The sequence below is a fragment of the Bactrocera dorsalis genome, chromosome 6 (assembly GCF_023373825.1).
Source record: "Bactrocera dorsalis isolate Fly_Bdor chromosome 6, ASM2337382v1, whole genome shotgun sequence".
Lineage (NCBI taxonomy): Eukaryota > Metazoa > Arthropoda > Insecta > Diptera > Tephritidae > Bactrocera > Bactrocera dorsalis.
The window spans coordinates 29,519,285-29,540,527 of record NC_064308.1 but is presented as its reverse complement, the minus strand read 5'-3'; the positions used below and the strand labels follow the sequence as shown (position 1 = coordinate 29,540,527).

The following is a 21,243-nucleotide window of genomic DNA, read 5'->3' as shown; positions in this document are numbered from 1 at the left end:
AAAATTAGTAAGAAACAGTAATTTTATTTTACATAACCCATAAATTAAAGAAGTGCTGTGCTGTATGAACTTGCTTGGAATGAAATATTACGGACCATACTAAAAATAGTTCCACATGTTGGTAGGTGGCAAAGTAAAACACTTGTTTCAGCCGATTCGTATTTTATCTCACTTCAATAGTTTTGCCTTAGCAGAAAAAATTTCCGCATAAATTTCATTAAAATATTCCACATATTGACCGGTCGCTTTAAAGTCAGATGGAAAAGCAATAATATGTGGTATTGCCAAAATAAAATCAAGTCAATACTACATAATAAATTATTTTCAAACTTTCCGTTTCCTTTATACCGTTTTATCGCTTAACATGGATATACTATTGCTAAATACCGAAAATACATACATATACATATATGTAAAATTGATCTATGTATGTATTATTCTGACTCGCATATGCTACATTTTCGTTATTCTTACAAACCATAAGACGATTGCACAGTCAGTGTATGAGTTATGCATATAACTTTATTAATTGCTTGAAAATACGTTCACAAATATACATAAGCAATGTAAATAATTAGTGCAGCCAGCACAGACCTTTTTCTACCCCAAATTTAACCTATTTAATGATTTCCTTTTCGCCTGGCTTTAAAACGTTTAAATTGGTTAAAATGTGTGACACTTGCAATTAGGGTGTCAGGTTTTCTAATGGGGTTTAGCGCTTAATATGTAAGACATTGGGTTCGCCCTTGGTACCGATCCTTTAGTTGACATTTTTCACATATTATATTATATTTTAAATTTATCCTCTTCGGCTGAGTTTATGTCATATCATTTGAATCTAATTTTTGCTAACGAGAAGTAAAATATACTTAGAAAACTAATTGAATTTATGATTAATGACGTGCAATTCGTTGACGATTTCGCCGAACAGTGAATGTTGAATTCTTTCTCAAATTTTTTTAAAACAAGGTTTTGCCAACTCCTGAAGGTATTTCCTTGCTTTGGTCCTTACATGTTGTAAGAGTATGAAATGTTCGGTTATACCCGAACTTAGCCCTACCTTCTTTACTATCGTACAGTTTATATCATATGATATTACCATATCATAATGCGATCTGGAAAATTTTCTCAGAGCTTTGCTTTGGATAATATAATATCTCGACAATTAGCAAAGTTTTCCATTCACGTTCTTAATTTTGATCGTTTAGTCTGTATCACAGCTACAATATTCTATGGTGGTGCGATCTGAAAGTTTTGTTCAGATATTTTAGCGTTGCTTTATGATGCAATTCATGCTAAATTTTGTCACGATACCTCGTCAAATAAAAAAAAATTATATTATACAAACACATGATTCCGATCGTTCAGTTTATATGACAGCCTATGCTGTAGTGTTTCGATCTGAACAATTTCTTTGGAGATTGGTAATAACCATGCCAAATTTTGTGAAGATATTAAATAGTGATCCGTTTTGTGGTTACCTACTTAAAAAAAAAAACAAAGAAAGTTGTAATATAATATAAAAGGTTTATTGTCCATCGAAATAACATTCTTTGACATTTATTTTTTGAAGATTATCTCCTCCAAATGTTTGCCGCGGCTACGATTCAGATGGTCCACACAATGCCAAACAATACTGAACAAAAATAACATGACAGTTTGACTCGATTCACGCGTGATCTGTAAAAAAAAGGTTATTGAAAAAGTACCTCTACCCCGTTATATCTTATCAAATAAAAAAATGCACATGCAAGCACTTGATTCCGATCGTTCAGTTTGTATGGCAAATTTATGCTATAGTGGTCCGTTATCGGCAGTCCCGACAAATGAGCAACTTCTTGGAGAAAAAAAACGTGAGCAAAATTTCAAAATAGTATCGCAAAAGGTTAAAGGCTAGTTTGTATATATACAATACAGACGGTGTTGTAAACTTTGTAAACTTAACCCATTTACAACCATTGTACTCGCTTGTGTTCAGAAAATCAGTCAAGTTTAGGCATGTGGCGTAATTCAATGCTAAGTATTTGCACACAAATTTTTGATCATATGCGTAGTTTTATTCCTAGAAACAACAAAAAAAATACATTCGCTTCACGCGAATTCATAACGGTACTTTTTGTGGCTACAACTTCTGTGCGGTTTTTTCATATTGTGTGATTTTGTGTCTTTAGTCATTATTTTGCTGTTGATGAGCTATTATCTCTTAGTTGTTAGTTTTAAAATTGTGTGTTGTGTGAGGTAAGGCTAAAGAGATTACTTTTACAAAGAAACACATTTGAAAAACCTATTCTTATTTGAGGTATGTGCCTTTCAAAAGTTGTGTACCCGCTTAGGCACAATGGCAAAATGTGTAAGTGGAAAAAAAAATTTATCTTTTGGTTAGGATGGCTATTTCCACTTCGTGTTTTTATGGAAAGAGATATAAACAACTTTCACAGGCTTTAGCTGACATCGCGGATGATGATGAGGCAGATGACGTCGATATCATTATGATTCCTCGTGATGTCGATGTCAATAATGTCGTAACTATGGGAACTAATTTTGATACGGTTGAACCGTTGAAATACGTAAAGCGTTGGTCAAAACTGGAACAAAAAAAGATAAGTATACCTCAGCCTAATTTACTTTCAAATTACAACCACGGTATGGGCGGTGTTGATTTACATGATCAGGCCGTAAATATATACAAAACTGGGATTCGAGGCAAAAAATGGTGGTGGCCGCTGTTTATTTCGATGATGTGCTCCACAATGGTAAACGCTTGGAAGCTGTAAAAATACGTGAATAATAGTACCAAAGATTTGCTTGAGTTTCAACGTGACATTACGCGATACTACCTACGACACTACACATTAAAACGATATTCTAAGCGCGCGTTAGCTCCAAGTGTTTCTACAGCTGGAGGAGCACATTTTCCAAAGAGAATCCTCAAGCATCTTAGATGCAGAGTCTGCCATAAACGAATCAGGTAGATTTGCGAGCTATGTGGTACTGCTTTGTGCGTGGAACACGACTGTTTTAAAATAGCCCACTCATAAATATTTTATATACTTTTGACCATTGTACTCGTGTGGGTACAGCAAAATTTTCGTATATGTAATAAAAAAAAAAAAAAAAAAAAATTTTTGTTCATCTCTACGATGGTATAAATCAATAAAAAACTGAAAATTTGAAATAAACTTATTTTTTGACTCCTTGGTTGTAAATGGGTTAATATACTCAGTTCAAGGTATTAAAAGGCTGAATTTCTTTTTATGTACATATGTATGTATGTATACGCAAACAACGTGAAACTACTGTCAACAAGCGATGCAAAAACACTAGGGTGACTAACATCAAACTCAAATGAAAGCAGATAAGCGTGAAGTGAAAGGTCGTGAAGCGTGCTAGTCAATATTCATACGATTGTTTTCACACAGGCACAATAAGAAATCTGAGATGATGATATCATCAACGTTTCATTATATTTATCTCCGATCATTACAATTAACGACAATCCGACCACCACTACTTCGCACTATTTGATGACAGCAGTCAAAGGAGAGCTACTGCTGTGAAAGGAAACTATAACTTAGGGGATAATCAGACAATAGGCATTAGCGTGGATAGTGCTCGTGATTCTGTGATACATGTATAGTATGTGCTATTAGGGTGTGTCATTCTGAGGCAACCTTTTTTTTTCAACTGAAAAACAGGCTCAAAACTTTCGAAAATGTGTAAAAAAAGTCACTCAAAAGATGAGCTCTTAATATTAATATTAAGACGTGCCTATTTTAAATTTTCTGTTTTCCATATAAATTACATGGAAAAAATAATGTTTTTTTGTGGTGGTTATTGTGCGGAGGTTTTATATGTGCCGCGATGGCTGCCAGTAGGGATGGTAAACTCGATTCCGATTTTACTCGAAAATCGAGTTTTCTCGTAAAATAATCGATTTTATTAGGAGCTCATCTCTTGAGTGACTTTTTTTTACACATTTTCGAAAGTTTTGAGCCTGTTTTTCAGATGAAAAAAAGGTTGCCTCAGAATGGCACACCCTAATGTGCTATTGTACATAGAATGTGCTGCTGTCAATAAACTTTCGAATGGATTTCGATATACAAGTAATTTACGTAAATAACGCTATATAGTTCATAAATAAGTAGATTCGATTTCAAAAACAAGCAAATGTTGGCTGCATTCAAAATAATTTTTTTGAACACACATTCCTATGTCTACTATAACACATATACATTAGGCATATAACAAATTTTGACGAAAAATTTGGCATACCACCACGTGGTGGCAAATATTGTACAAGTAATGAATATCACTTTTTTAGGTGATTTCGGTTCAAAAACGTTCCGCGCAAAAATGGATTTCTAAAAAAAGTCAACATTTTTTTTTTTTGTGTTATTATTACATTGAATCAGAATTTTCTGAAGAAAAATTAGTTTGGGGTGGGTGGGGCACTTCCCTTAGGTCCATTAAAAGGCGTTTGGAATAATAGGAAGATTATTAGTTAAATAAATATCTATTATTATGAAGAAAAACGTGTAGTGTACAAAACTTTTTTTGTTTTTTTCAGCAGTTCTGATAAAAAAGTAATTTCGTTTTGCGCGGAAACTTTTTTGCAATTTCGCAAAAAAAAAAAATAATGGGGTTCATACTTTTTTATTCTCTATTCGACTATGGTATGCCGTTTTTCGTATTTGCAAAAATTGTAAAAAGTTATATGCCTAATATACATATATCTCACTTGTTGCTGAAAATAATAAAAACTGCTTTGTATTTGTAGCAATAAAACCAAAATAATAAATTGAAAATGGCGGAAGATGCCTATAGTTGGAGATTACAAATAATCATTTAAAATTTCGGGATGGCAAAAACAAATTATTAAAGGTCATCATTTGTAGTACGGATTTTATTTAATTTAAACATAACCATTTGAATTGAATTGTTAATTATGGCCTATAAATAGCAAAGAACTATCAAATAATTTTCTTCCCTTGCTGCATTGAAAATATTGTGTTAACCATTAGTATGACAGAGAGTTCGTGATATATTAAATATGTATGCAAAAATATGTAAGTAGGTATAAGAAAGTATCGTAAAAAGCGAACACTACACTCCCCAGCAGTTTTCATTTTATCTGGTGCTAACATTGGTTATGCCATAGTGGTGGAATGGTGTCACTTTGCTGACATGCGTCACCGTGAACTAGCGATAACGTAATCAAGATTTGCAGCACGCGACACAATAAGAGCTAAAAACTTGTTAGAAGTTTAATTTCAAAACAAGTAAGAAAGGGGTAAGTTCTAGTGTAACCGAACATTTCATACTCTTGCAACTTGCTACGATCAAAGCTAGGGAAATACCTTCTGGTGCAAAAGGTTTGTTAGTTATATGGGTCTAGGGCAATTTTTACCCGATTTGATTCATTTTTGGCTCAAAGATAATTACAAAAACACGATCTCCCATATTTGCCGATATATACCATATATATCAAGTCAACCGGAAGTTCGAAAATCTTAAAATAAGGTTCATAAGAGGTAAGAGAAGAATTGACTCGATTCCACCCATTTTTCTTACGCACACATACTATTATTACCAAATTATTTTCTCTACATTTCAGTTAAATATCTCAAACACAGGCCGGTATTTTCGAAAAAGGTTCGCAATTTGAACTTTGATCCATATATTCGGTATCTGCGAGCTTGAATACTTTTCGTACTATTTTGAAAATCTTTACCCATAACGTGGCAGTCCGTTGCGTTTATTAGTACTTGATTTGCATACTGGAAATTGATAGAATCAGATGGAATTCAAAATTGTGTTGTACCAAATTACAGTTTTATATTTTAATTTTGTGCTAAGTTATGGTGTGGCAATAGTCCGATTACGCCCATCTACGAACTCATCCTCACTTTTGCTAAGGTACCACATCTGCATAAAGATATCTTATGATATACTATATATTTTCATTAAGATATCTTAATTTTTATTTAAGTAATCCCTGGCACAGACGTTCAGAGCGACAGTCACTCGGATTTCAACTTGTTTTATATTTTGACAATTTTTATAGATATAAAACCCCATGTCTAACATGATTATTTTAGGTTAAACAAACAACCGTTAATTGGACAAATCTATTATACTCTATGGCAATATGTTGCAAGAGTATAACAACATATTAGATGTCATGTTATGCAGTGACGTCCTAACGCTGAGTAATATTTCAACACTGAGTCAAACGAGCACATTATTATTCTGCGATTTCTAGATAAAAGCTAGGCTGTTTATGCTCTATCCACTTGTTGCAAAGCCTTTTTCTTTGTGCTATAACAAATTAAGTTTTTTGTACTGCCCTTAATATATTATTTATTTTTGCGTTAGCATTCGGATGGGTAAACAACAGTAGCGTACAAATTCCAGATGGAATTTGGTTTTATTTCTCTTTATTATGCTTTAAGAACTTATGTACACTCATCCATATATATGTAACAAAATTCGATAAAATAATAAAAAAAACCAAAGTTTGTCGTTATTATTTGCATTGTATAGACACACCTAATTCTTTTTTTACACGGTTTGAAAAAAAAACAAAAACAATTTTTAATTTTCACACTATTTATACCATTTAACACGAAAAATTTTTTTGTTTTACATTTTATTTCCCACATTTAATTTTTGCGAAATGTGTTCATTTCACAAATTTAGAGGAACTCCCTTTTTGGTAATACAAGCAAATTTATTGGTCAGAGCAGTTATAGATAGCACTTGTATTTTTACACAATTTTTTCTGTAACCAATCTACCGTAGAAAAACAGAATTACTGTGACTAAACAACAAAAAACGCTATCATTGTTTTCCCCGAAACAAGAATACCCTTCACAAAAGAAGTTTCCATACAGGAACTAAATTTGGAAGTATGTAGAAGAAATAGAAGTTCTTAGACAACTTCACATACTTGTAAGAATTTAACAGTTATAACGGTGTAATATTCCTTCGAATGTCGACGTGAAAAGAAATCGAATAATAATGGCTTAAGAAATTGTGATGCCAGATACGTTGGGTCCCCACATTACCCTCCTCTAAATGAGACTTGTTGTAGGTAGACATGTCGTTAATGCAGTTTTGGCAGTGTAATTTTCTGCAATCGGAATGTGGTTGAATGCACGCAAAGGTTGATCATAGAAAGGTTATGTTTGCCTGCTAGTAAATTTGAGTAGTCTTGTAAATGTTTTGAGGGTAGCGGTCGGAGTCGTTTGGGCATTTTAATCGCTGTTGCCAGACTTAAGTCTACACCTCTTTGGTTTAAATCATAGGGATTATTATTTAAATAACTGAAACTTTTTATATCTACTATTATTGACAATAAACTAAGATGGAAACGGTACTAACTATGCCACACATACATACAAGCGACGCCATAGATAACTGGACTTTTTTGCCGCACGAAAGAAATATATGCGTCAAAAGTGTACGCTCATCTTCAGTTCCAGTTATTGTATCGTACAATTCACGAATTTAAATAAAAACCCGTTTTTATAGTAAAAGCAATCTTATTATGTCTCATTTGAAAGTTTTTTCAACTTTTTCCACACAGACGCTCGATCGAATTCAAATCTGGACTTAGCGCAATTCACTCCAGCAATACACAAATAACGTATATAAATATTTTCTTCGCTACATATGTAGATCATCACCATTCCCCCAGTAAAATCAGTTCATTTTCCAACAAATTAGTGTAAATGCCTCTCGCGGGCGTTTCAAATCCCTTAAATGCTAATTAATAAAATGTAAATATATAATAATATTTCTTTCATAAAAAAAATTTCACCAACTAATTTTCGTTTCTCAGAAATAGCCATCACATATTCATAAAGTTGGATTTTCAAACTTTAAATATTCCCGCGACAAAATTGTTATTCTCAGAAACTTTTTTTATTTTTATTGAAAAAATGCCAAATTTCAAATCACTATATTTAAATGTCTGATTGAGATAATCAAACTTTTTCGTATGTATGTTATATTTTTATGTATGTAAAATTATTTGACTGAGGTATTTTTTGTCATTGAACTAGATTTAGATAGAATTTTTAGTAGTGGTGATATTTTCGCTACAAGTTCTTTAGCTATTTTGATAGCATGATGAGCAGCGCAGACGTGAGCAAACAGCATGTCAGAGCTAGAGAAATATTTGCACAAGCTGGTGCTAGGCGACAGGAAAATGCTATCCGCATAGCGTCTCAGCGGTTCTCTCAAACACCCTATGAAGCGATTTCTCGACGGCTAGAGCTATTGGCTTATCAGCGTGCTTCTGAGACAAAAGAAAAGACAAATGTTCGACGAATCGCAGTCGCTCAGAGTCAAGCAGAGCGTAAACTAATATTATATTTACCAGACATTCTTGGGTGGTATTGTATGTTTACAATCATGGAGAGATATACGCAAGAACAACGCTTACAACTTACTCAATTTTATTATCAAAACTAGCGGCCCGGTGCCTGCTTCGCACGGCAAAACAAAATAAGAAAAGAAACACACTTGTTTTTAATAAAGTTGGTTTTGTTCCCTATTATTCAACTTTTAATTCTAGTTTCTTACAATCTTAGAGTATGTATCACTTAAACTATCTTAGAGCTCTTTCGTAGAATTTTTGGTAGATTTTTGGTTTTGCCATGAGTTGTTGTGTAGATAAAGAGAACTGAAGGCTTGCCAACACGTGAGCACGAAACATATAACTGACCGTGTGAAAAGCAAGGATATTCTAAATCAATTCCACAGAATTCCAACGATTGCCCTTGCGCTTTATTTAATGTAATAGCAAATGCAAGACGTACTGGAAACTGTAGTCTTTTGAATTCAAAAGGTAAATCTGATGGAATCATTGGAATGCGTGGAATCAATACATCTTCACCTTTAAACTTCCCCTTTAAAATTGTTCTTCTTCTTTACTGGCGTAGACACCGCTTACGCGATTATAGCCGAGTCAACACCAGCGCGCCAGTCGTTTCTTCTCTTCGCTACGTGGCGCCAATTGGATATTCCAAGCGAAGCCAGGTCCTTCTCCACTTGGTCCTTCCAACGGAGTGGAGGTCTTCCTCTTCCTCTGCTTCCCCCGGCGGGTACAGCGTCGAATACTTTCAGAGCTGGAGTGTTTTCGTCCATTCGGACAACATGACCTAGCCAGCGTAGCCGCTGTCTTTTAATTCGCTGAACTATGTCAATGTCGCCGTATATCTCGTACAGCTCATCGTTCCATCGAATGCGATATTCGCCGTGGCCAACGCGCAAAGGACCATAAATCTTTCGCAGAACTTTTCTCTCGAAAACTCGCAACGTCGACTCATCTGTTGTTGACATCGTCCAGGCCTCTGCACCATATAGCAGGACGGGAATTATGAGTGACTTATAGAGTTTGGTTTTTGTCTGTCGAGAGAGGACTTTGCTTCTCAATTGCCTACTCAGTCCGAAGTAGCACCTGTTGGCAAGAGTTATCCTGCGTTGGATTTCAAAGCTGACATTGTTGGTGGTGTTTACGCTGGTTCCAAGATAGACGAAGTTATCTACAACTTCAAAGTTATGACTGTCAACAGTGACGTGAGTGCCAAGTCGCGAGTGCGACGACTGTTTGTTTGATGACAGGAGATATTTCGTCTTGCCCTCGTTCACTGCCAGACCCATTTGCGTTGCTTCCTTGTTCAGTCTGGAGAAAGCAGAACTAACGGCGCGGGTGTTGAGACCGATGATATCAATATCATCGGCATACGCCAGCAGCTGTACACTCTTATAAAAGATTGTACCTGCTCGATTAAGTTCTGCAGCTCGAACTATTTTCTCCAGCAGCAGATTGAAGAAATCGCACGATAGGGAGTCGCCTTGTCTGAAACCTCGTTTGGTATCGAACGGCTCGGAGAGGTCCTTCCCGATCCTGACGGAGCTTTTGGTCCCGCTCAATGTCAGTTTACACAGCCGTATTAGTTTTGCGGGAATACCAAATTCAGACATTGCGGCATAAAGGCAGCTCCTTTTCGTACTGTCGAAAGCAGCTTTAAAATCGACGAAGAGGTGATGTGTGTCGATTCTCCTTTCACGGGTCTTTTCCAAGATTTGGCGCATGGTGAATATCTGGTCGGTTGTTGATTTACCAGGTCTGAAGCCACACTGATAAGGTCCAATCAGTTTATTGACGGTGGGCTTTAATCTTTCACACAATACGCTCGATAGAACCTTATACGCGATATTAAGGAGGCTAATCCCACGGTAGTTGGCGCAGATTGTGGGGTCTCCTTTTTTATGGATTGGGCATAGCACACTTAAATTCCAATCGTTGGGCATGCTTTCGTCCGACCATATTTTACAAAGAAGCTGATGCATGCTCCTTATCAGTTCTTCGCCGCCGTGTTTGAATAGCTCGGCTGGCAATCCATCCGCCCCCGCCGCTTTGTTGTTCTTCAGGCGGGTAATTGCTATTCGAACTTCTTCTTGGTCGGGCAATGGAACGTCTTTTCCATCGTCATCGATTGGGGAATCGGGTTCGTCTTATCCTGGCGTTGTGTGTTCACTGCCATTCAGCAGGCTGGAGAAGTGTTCCCTCCATAATTTAAGTATGCTCTGGGCATCGGTGACTAGATCACCTTGGGGGGTTCTACATGAGTATGCTCCGGTCTTGAAACCTTCTGTAAGCCGCCGCATCTTTTGGTAGAATTTTCGAGCATTACCCCTGTCGGCCAGCTTATCAAGCTCTTCGTACTCACGCATTTCGGCCTCTTTCTTTTTCTGTCTACAAATGCGTCTCGCTTCCCTCTTCAACTCTCGGTATCTATCCCATCCCGCACGTGTTGTGGTCGATCGTAACGTTGCGAGGTAGGCAGCCTGTTTTCTCTCCGCTGCGACACGGCACTCCTCGTCGTACCAGCTGTTCTTTTGCACCTTCCGAAAACCAATGGTTTCGGTTGCAGCTGTACGTAAGGAGTTTGAAATGCCGTCCCACAGTTCCCTTATACCGAGTTGTTGACGAGTGCTCTCAGAGAGCAGGAGCGCAAGCCGAGTAGAAAATCGTTCGGCTGTCTGTTGTGATTGCAGCTTCTCGACGTCGAACCTTCCTTGTGTTTGTTGGCGTGCGTTTTTTGCTGCACAGAGGCGGGTGCGAATCTTAGCTGCAACAAGATAGTGGTCCGAGTCGATGTTAGGACCTCGGAGCGCACGCACATCTAAAACACTGGAGACGTGTCTTCCGTCTATCACAACATGATCGATCTGGTTGGTAGTTTTTCGATCCGGAGACAGCCAGGTAGCTTGATGAATCTTCTTATGCTGGAATCTAGTACTACAGATAACCATATTTCGGGCCCCGGCGAAGTCGATCAGCCTCAACCCATTTGGGGATGTTTCCTCGTGGAGGCTGAATTTACCGACCGTAGTGCCGAAGATACCTTCTTTGCCCACCCTGGCGTTGAAGTCGCCAAGCACGATTTTGACATCGTGGCGGGGGCAGCTCTCATAAGCGAGCTCCAAGCGCTTATAAAAGTCATCTTTGGTCACATCGTCCTTCTCTTCCGTCGGGGCGTGGGCGCAAATCAGCGATATGTTGAAGAACCTCGCTTTGATGCGGATTGTGGCTAGACGTTCATTCACCGGAGTGAATGATAGTACTCGGCGACGGAGTCTCTCTCCCACCACGAATCCAACACCAAACTTGCGCTCCTTTATATGGCCACTGTAGTAAATGCCACAAGGACCTACTCGTCTTTGTCCTTGTCCCGTCCATCGCATTTCTTGGACGGCGGTGATGTCAGCCTTTATTTTCACGAGGACATCAACCAGCTGGGCAGCGGCACCTTCCCAATTAAGGGACCGGACATTCCAGGTGCATGCCCTCAATTCGTAGTCCTTATTTCGTTTTCCATGGTCGTCATCAAAAGGGGGGTCTCTCATCCGAGGCTGGTTGTTGCTATTCGCTGGGGTTGTTTTTTTACGTGGCGGGTCCCAAACCCAGCGCACAACCCTATGTTAAAATTGTTGCTTCGATCAAATTGTTCATGACCTTTTTAACCGCTAATCTTGTCCCATTGCATTATCGTGGTTGATTTATATTTCGAAGCATAATAATGGGAGCACCCACTTTCAATTGTAAACGATGAGGTGGAAATCCGGGTAAATCCAATGAATTAAAAAATTCTGTCGAATAATTAACAGCGTCGTCTTGATTCGTAACCGTGCCAACTGATTGATATGTTACAACCACGCCAGGAACATGGGTTAAAATGTCTGCATTCGTTTGACCAACGTCTTTATTCTTAGCGGCCAGTATAGCTCTTTCAGCCAACCAATTATGATTGCGATAATTTTCTGCAATATTTGGAAAAACACTTGACAGCAATTCTTCTTTTGTTAGTGCAATATTACAAAAGTTATCTGGTAAAGTGATTAAGCCAGTTTCACGATCAACAGCAAGTTGACCATTGCCTATTGCCAACAGTTGCCTTGAAAATATGTCGGCCGATGGATCGTTTTGAATTTGTACTCGTACATTGGTAGTCAAATTGAGTATTTTTACATGTCTCCATAAATAAGATGACTTTAAACATGCTTTTAATTCATCTGCTGGTGTTGAACGGGGAATCACAGGCAATGTCTGACGAAAATCACCAGCCAACAGAATCAAAGCGCCACCAAATATCTGTTGATCATTACTACGCAAGTCTTGCAATGTCCTGTATAACGATTCCACTGATTTCTTATGGGCCATTGTACATTCATTCATCACTTTTAATTTGCATTGTTGCAAACTTTGTCCATTCCCGCATTCGATGCAAAATGTTTTCGGTCATAAAATCCTTAAAATTTTCCCATAATAGGCCCACGAACATGAATCAATAATAGACGCAAATAAAAACATTCAACTTGACTGGGATGCACTGTGTAAAGACGTCCAATGACATCACTTTCAAAAATGCCACCATAACCTTGAACTGGTCTTCCTTGCTTACGTCTGTTCCATTTCTTTCCAGATGCATTCCAAGTGTAATATGTTGGTACTTGTGAATAAAGCAATGTTTTAGCAAATTGATCATTTTGACACAATTCGAAACAATTGATGGTGGTCGTTCTACAAATTGCTGTGCAGTATCAACTGTGAAATATACACGTTGTCCCTTTTGCAAATGTACTGACAAATGAATAACTGTCGGATTTCGATCATGAATTGGGAACGATAATATTCTCCAAACTGCCTCATTGCTACGGATATACCTTCTCATTTCGTATTGTGTTATTTCATCATTTCGGTTCTCTGCAACACCAAACACAGCTATGTCGCTGCCTTTATTTACATACTTGCAGATATATTAAATCGATTTAGCAGAATTGCAATATTCTACATTGATATGAGCTTTGAATGCTTTTGTTAGTATTGGCGAAAAGGGGACAACCCACCTATTATGAACTGTAATATCTAGATTATTGACTCGTAGATTTATTGATTTGCCATTATTATCTGTTGAGCGTCGGCGATACCATCGGTAACCATTTTTTCCATTAATTGTCTCGGAAATCAAATCTCTGGGATACCGCTTCGTGCATTTCCCACCTTTCATACATGGCCAATTAATATTTAGAACACCACATGGTCTATGAATTATACTTTTTGTAACAACATCAAATAAACCTGGATCGATTTCCTGATCAGGAATTTCTGCTGAGATGATGTCATCTATTTGATCGCTTGTTATATTGTTGACTAACCATACCAAAATATGGGCATGTGGTAATCCTCTCTTTTGCCACTCCACCGAATACATCCAACATCGAATTCGCCGAAAACTTGATGTTTAACAATAAAATCCATCAATGACTTCAGCTTCTGTCTAAATACTCGTCCAGTTATGTCATGACGGTCTGTAGAAGATTGCCCTTCATATAAATATTGCTTGATTTCGTCCCATTGTGGATTACATGTAAATGTAATAAACAAATCTGGTCGACCATACAAACGAACATAGCAAATGGCATCTTGTGCACATTCATGCATGTGCCTTGGACTGCCTGTGTAACTTGCTGGTAAAATAACAACTTGTCCAACATTGTCAACATTTCCATCATTATTGATTGCATCGGGGAGATGTATATGTATACTCTTCTGATCGCAACTTCCGTTGTTTCTATCTCTGCATACATGTCTACGATATATTGATGAAAGAGTCTCCGACATTTCAAAATATGATTTTCCTGATTTTGTCGCATCATAATTCTATGTGCATAACCACAAACTTATGCAAACTGTAATCAATTGCGTGATTATATCTAAATCCAGCACCAACAACAACAAACAACATTAACGTAGATTTGTGCGGCACGCCTTTGAACATTTTGATTAATACTTGTCGGCCTACGATCTGATCCCGATCTTGCAACACGTTCCCTTGTATTTGCAATCTCTAGTTCTCGCTGTTCTTGCGATTGATTTTCCCTTTCGTTTGATTTATTTTGCGTTCTACCGACGTCCAATGTCAGCTCTTGCTCTTCGTGGCATTTTTAGAAGAAACTAAACTAAAGATAATAAAGAACTTCAGTAATAAATTGATGAAATCCAGCAAATTCTGGACTCGAAAAGCTGAAAATGTGTCAAAATTCAATTAAAAATTGCCCAAAAAATCGAAATAATTTTTGTCTTACCGTTCGGAAGCGAAAATGAAACGTTCGAGATCGTCTGCACTCGAAAAGCACCAAAAAGTGACGAAAAGACACGAAAATCTGCTGAAAAAGTGACAAAATTCAATTAAAAATTGGCCAAAAAATCCAAGTAATTTTTAGCTCACTGATCGGACATTAAACAAAAAAAATTCACTCAATTTTCAAATTTGTGATTATGTCACTTGTAACAATCAGAACACTTGTTTAGCAAATCAATCGATTTTTATCTCTGTAATCATTGCTTTTTTTTTAATTTAGTTTAACAAAATATTCAAATTAAAACGATGATCACTCCGTGCAATGGTCTCCAATACACAAACGACCAAAATGTATTCAATACTAATGAATGCTGTATGCGGTACAAAAAAAAACCTGCGGCAAAAACACTCTCACTTCACATACGCACCGCACACACATGCGTTATCGGATTTCAACCAAACTTCATATAAACCATATATGGACCATTGCCTACGTAGTGTGTAAGTTTGGTTGAAATCGTATGACGTGTTTATGATTAGTTCGGCGACGTACATATACGGACTTATTTTTATATATATAGATAAACGTTCTCCAATTGCATTTTTTCGTGCGCTTTTGCCCTTCTACGGTTGTAATAATCGTACACTAGCTGGCTCTTCGTAGAATTGTTGAAAATTTCCACCGTACTTTTTCTTTACATAATCTTAAAGTGCCAATAAGACAAAGAACCGTTCGAAGTAATGAAAATATTGCTGCCGTTCAGGCAAGTGTTGGTCTAGGGGCAAAGGAACCATTCCTATTTTAGAAGAGCCCTTAAAAACATTTTTTACAAGTGAAACTGATAAATCAGAACAACCCCTAAGCCGTGTAAAAAATACAGCGCATGGTTTCACATGACGGATATCGCTGTGAACAGTCACAATTTTTACTAGTGTATTTTATATGGAAAATATCGCCGTGGATACTGACAGACGGTATGCAAACACTCAGGGCGTGGACTGAGCAATTGTTCTTAAACAACACCCAAAGGATGAGGTCCAGATGTTTCGGGATGACCGATATATAAGTACTGGAGGATGAAGTCCTGTGTAAAAGTTCACGCAAGTGAGGAAAGTTCTCTGATCGCCATTCACTTGGGAGTGGCCAGAAACGATTCTTTTACATATGACTCAAGCAGCTCACGACTTCCGGTCTTTGACCAAGTATCCTCTGGGTAGCCTAAGAACATCCCTTTGAAGGCGAGCTAACGTGAGAAGGCGAAATATCCCCTACTTAGGGTTGTGCACTGGGTTTGGGACCCGCCACGTAAAAAAAACACCTCCAATGAAAATCAACAATCAGCCTCGGATGAGAGACCCCCCTTTTGATGACGACCATGGCAAACGAAATAAGGACTACGAATTGAGGGCATGCACCTGGAATGCCCGGTCCCTTAATTGGGAAGGTGCCGCTGCCCAGTTGGTTGATGTCCTCCTGAAAATAAAGGCTGACATCACCGCCGTCTCAGAAATGCGATGGACGGCACGCGGACATAACCTTGAACTGGTCTTCCTTGCTTACGTCTGTTCCATTTCTTTCCAGATGCATTCCAAGTGTAATATGTTGGTACTTGTGAATAAATCAATGTTTTAGCAAATTGATCATTTTGACACAATTCGAAACAATTGATGGTGGTCGTTCTACAAATTGCTGTGCAGTATCAACTGTGAAATATACACGTTGTCCCTTTTGCAAATGTACTGAAAAATGAATAACTGTCGGATTTCGATCATGAATTGGGAACGATAATATTCTCCAAACTGCCTCATTGCTACGGATATACCTTCTCATTTCGTATTGTGTTATTTCATCATTTCGGTTCTCTGCAACACCAAACACAGCTATGTCGCTGCCTTTATTTACATACTTGCAGATATATTAAATCGATTTAGCAGAATTGCAATATTCTACATTGATATGAGCTTTGAATGCTTTTGTTAGTATTGGCGAAAAGGGGACAACCCACCTATTATGAACTGTAATATCTAGATTATTGACTCGTAGATTTATTGATTTGCCATTATTATCTGTTGAGCGTCGGCGATACCATCGGTAACCATTTTTTCCATTAATTGTCTCGGAAATCAAATCTCTGGGATACCGCTTCGTGCATTTCCCACCTTTCATACATGGCCAATTAATATTTAGAACACCACATGGTCTATGAATTATACTTTTTGTAACAACATCAAATAAACCTGGATCGATTTCCTGATCAGGAATTTCTGCTGAGATGATGTCATCTATTAGATCGCTTGTTATATTGTTGACTAACCATACCAAAATATGGGCATGTGGTAATCCTCTCTTTTGCCATTCCACCGAATACATCCAACATCGAATTCGCCGAAAACTTGATGTTTAACAATAAAATCCATCAATGACTTCAGCTTCTGTCTAAATACTCGTCCAGTTATGTCATGACGGTCTGTAGAAGATTGCCCTTCATATAAATATTGCTTGATTTCGTCCCATTGTGGATTACATGTAAATGTAATAAACAAATCTGGTCGACCATACAAACGAACATAGCAAATGGCATCTTGTGCACATTCATGCATGTGCCTTGGACTGCCTGTGTAACTTGCTGGTAAAATAACAACTTGTCCAACATTGTCAACATTTCCATCATTATTGATTGCATCGGGGAGATGTATATGTATACTCTTCTGATCGCAACTTCCGTTGTTTCTATCTCTGCATACATGTCTACGATATATTGATGAAAGAGTCTCCGACATTTCAAAATATGATTTTCCTGATTTTGTCGCATCATAATTCTATGTGCATAACCACAAACTTATGCAAACTGTAATCAATTGCGTGATTATATCTAAATCCAGCACCAACAACAACAAACAACATTAACGTAGATTTGTGCGGCACGCCTTTGAACATTTTGATTAATACTTGTCGGCCTACGATCTGAACCCGATCTTGCAACACGTTCCCTTGTATTTGCAATCTCTAGTTCTCGCTGTTCTTGCGATTGATTTTCCCTTTCGTTTGATTTATTTTGCGTTCTACCGACGTCCAATGTCAGCTCTTGCTCTTCGTGGCATTTTTAGAAGAAACTAAACTAAAGATAATAAAGAACTTCAGTAATAAATTGATGAAATCCAGCAAATTCTGGACTCGAAAAGCTGAAAATGTGTCAAAATTCAATTAAAAATTGCCCAAAAAATCGAAATAATTTTTGTCTTACCGTTCGGAAGCGAAAATGAAACGTTCGAGATCGTCTGCACTCGAAAAGCACCAAAAAGTGACGAAAAGACACGAAAATCTGCTGAAAAAGTGACAAAATTCAATTAAAAATTGGCCAAAAAATCCAAGTAATTTTTAGCTCACTGATCGGACATTAAACAAAAAAAATTCACTCAATTTTCAAATTTGTGATTATGTCACTTGTAACAATCAGAACACTTGTTTAGCAAATCAATCGATTTTTATCTCTGTAATCATTGCTTTTTTTTTAATTTAGTTTAACAAAATATTCAAATTAAAACGATGATCACTCCGTGCAATGGTCTCCAATACACAAACGACCAAAATGTATTCAATACTAATGAATGCTGTATGCGGTACAAAAAAAAACCTGCGGCAAAAACACACTCACTTCACATACGCACCGCACACACATGCGTTATCGGATTTCAACCAAACTTCATATAAACCATATATGGACCATTGCCTACGTAGTGTGTAAGTTTGGTTGAAATCGTATGACGTGTTTATGATTAGTTCGGCGACGTACATATACGGACTTATTTTTATATATATAGATAAACGTTCTCCAATTGCATTTTTTCGTGCGCTTTTGCCCTTCTACGGTTGTAATAATCGTACACTAGCTGGCTCTTCGTAGAATTGTTGAAAATTTCCACCGTACTTTTTCTTTACATAATCTTAAAGTGCCAATAAGACAAAGAACCGTTCGAAGTAATGAAAATATTGCTGCCGTTCAGGCAAGTGTTGGTCTAGGGGCAAAGGAACCATTCCTATTTTAGAAGAGCCCTTAAAAACATTTTTTACAAGTGAAACTGATAAATCAGAACAACCCCTAAGCCGTGTAAAAAATACAGCGCATGGTTTCACATGACGGATATCGCTGTGAACAGTCACAATTTTTACTAGTGTATTTTATATGGAAAATATCGCCGTGGATACTGACAGACGGTATGCAAACACTCAGGGCGTGGACTGAGCAATTGTTCTTAAACAACACCCAAAGGATGAGGTCCAGATGTTTCGGGATGACCGATATATAAGTACTGGAGGATGAAGTCCTGTGTAGAAGTTCACGCAAGTGAGGAAAGTTCTCTGATCGCCATTCACTTGGGAGTGGCCAGAAACGATTCTTTTACATATGACTCAAGCAGCTCACGACTTCCGGTCTTTGACCAAGTATCCTCTGGGTAGCCTAAGAACATCCCTTTGAAGGCGAGCTAACGTGAGAAGGCGAAATATCCCCTACTTAGGGTTGTGCACTGGGTTTGGGACCCGCCACGTAAAAAAAACACCTCCAAAGAAAATCAACAATCAGCCTCGGATGAGAGACCCCCCTTTTGATGACGACCATGGCAAACGAAATAAGGACTACGAATTGAGGGCATGCACCTGGAATGCCCGGTCCCTTAATTGGGAAGGTGCCGCTGCCCAGTTGGTTGATGTCCTCCTGAAAATAAAGGCTGACATCACCGCCGTCTCAGAAATGCGATGGACGGCACGCGGACAGAGACGAGTAGGTCCTTGTGATATTTACTACAGTGGCCATATAAAGGAGCGCAAGTTTGGTGTTGGATTCGTGGTGGGAGAGAGACTCCGTCGCCGAGTACTATCATTCACTCCGGAGAATGAACGTCTAGCCACAATCCGCATCAAAGCGAGGTTCTTAAACAAATCGCTGATTTGCGCCCACGCCCCGACGGAAGAGAAGGACGATGTGACCAAAGATGCTTTTTATGAGTGCTTGGAGCGCACTTATGAGAGATGCCCCCGCCACGATGTCAAAATCGTGCTTGGCGACTTTAACGCCAGGGTGGGAAAAGAAGGTATCTTTGGCATTATGGTCGGTAAATTTAGCCTTCACGAGGAAACATCCCCAAATGGGTTGAGGCTGACCGACTTTGCCGGGGCCCGAAATATGGTTATCTGTAGTACTAGATTCCAGCATAAGAAGATACATCAAGCTACTTGGCTATCTCCGGATAGAAAAACCACCAACCAGATCGATCATGCTGTGATAGACGGAAGACACGTCTCCAGTGTTTTAGATGTGCGTGCGCTCCGAGGTCCTAACATCGACTCGGACCACTATATTGTTGCAGCCAAAATTCGCACCAGCTTCTGTGCAGCAAAAAACGCACGCCAACAAACACAAGTAAGGTTCGACGTCGGGAAGCTGCAATCACAACAGACAGCCGAACGATTTTCTACTCGGCTTGCACTCCTGCTCTCTGAGAGCACTCGACAACAACTCGGTATAAGGGAACTGTGGAACGGCATTTCAAACTCCTTACATACGGCTGCAACCGAAACCATTGGTTTTCGGAAAGTACAAAAGAACAGCTGGTACGACGAGGAGTGCCGTGTCGCAGCGGAGAGAAAACAGGCTGCCTATCTCGCAACGTTACGATCGACCACAACACGTGCGGGATGAGATAGATACCGAAAGTTGAAGAGGGAAGCGAGACGCATTTGTAGACAGAAGAAGAAAGAGGCCGAAATACCTGAGTACGAAGAGCTTGATAAGCTGGCCGACAGGGGTAATGCTCGAAAATTCTATGAAAAGATGCGGCGGCTTACAGAAGGTTTCAAGAACGGAGCATACTCTTGTAGAACCCCCCCCCCGGTGATCTAGCTTCCGATGCCCAGAGCTACCGATGCCCAGCCTGCTGAATGGCAGTGATCGCACAACACCAGGAGAAGGCGAACCCGATTCCCCAATCGATGACGATGGAACAGACGTTCCATTGCCCGACCATGAAGAAGTTCGAATAGCAATTGCCCGCTTGAAAAACAACAAAGCGGCAGGGGCCGATGAATTGCCGGCCAAGCTATTCAAACACGGCGGTGAAGAACTGACAAGGAGCATGCATCAGCTTCTTTGTAAAATATGGTCGGACGAAAGCATGCCCAACGATTGGAATTTAAGTGTGCTACACCCAATCCATAAAAAAGGAGACCCCACAATCTGCGCCAACTACCTTGGGATAAGCCTCCTCAACATCGCATATAAGGTTCTGCTGAGCGTATTGTGTGAAAGATTAAAGCCCACCGTCAACAAACTGATTGGACCTTATCAGTGTGGTCGTTCGATACCAAACATGGTTTCAGGCAAGGCGACTCCCTATAGTGCGACTTCTTCAATCTGCTGCTGGAGAAAATTATTCGAGCTGCAGAACTCAACAGAGAAGGTACCATCTTCTATAAGAGCGTACAGCTGCTAGCGTATGCCGATGATATTTATATCTTCGCCCGCCCCGTTAGTTCTGCTTTCTCCAGACTGAACAAGGAAGGAACGCAAATGGGTCAGTGAACGAGGGC

At 38.7% G+C, this 21,243-nt stretch overlaps 1 protein-coding gene and 1 long non-coding RNA gene across 6 annotated transcripts in view; both read left to right on the top strand.

The window, feature by feature from the left end:
- The window catches only part of LOC105228660 (paired box protein Pax-6), a 267,990-nt gene that overhangs the window by 170,272 nt on the left and 76,475 nt on the right, over positions 1–21,243 (top strand). The window lies entirely within an intron of this gene.
- LOC125779572 (uncharacterized) overlaps positions 3,132–21,243 on the top strand; it is a 43,396-nt gene continuing 25,284 nt past the window's right edge. Inside the window, exons 1-2 of one of the 5 annotated variants that reach the window (XR_007423344.1) lie at positions 3,136–3,636; positions 4,059–4,103. This is a non-coding gene — a long non-coding RNA (uncharacterized LOC125779572). Of the gene's footprint in view, positions 4,104–21,243 lie in introns of all 5 variants that reach the window. The other 4 variants (XR_007423345.1, XR_007423343.1, XR_007423341.1 and 1 more) reach the window with 4 other exon arrangements.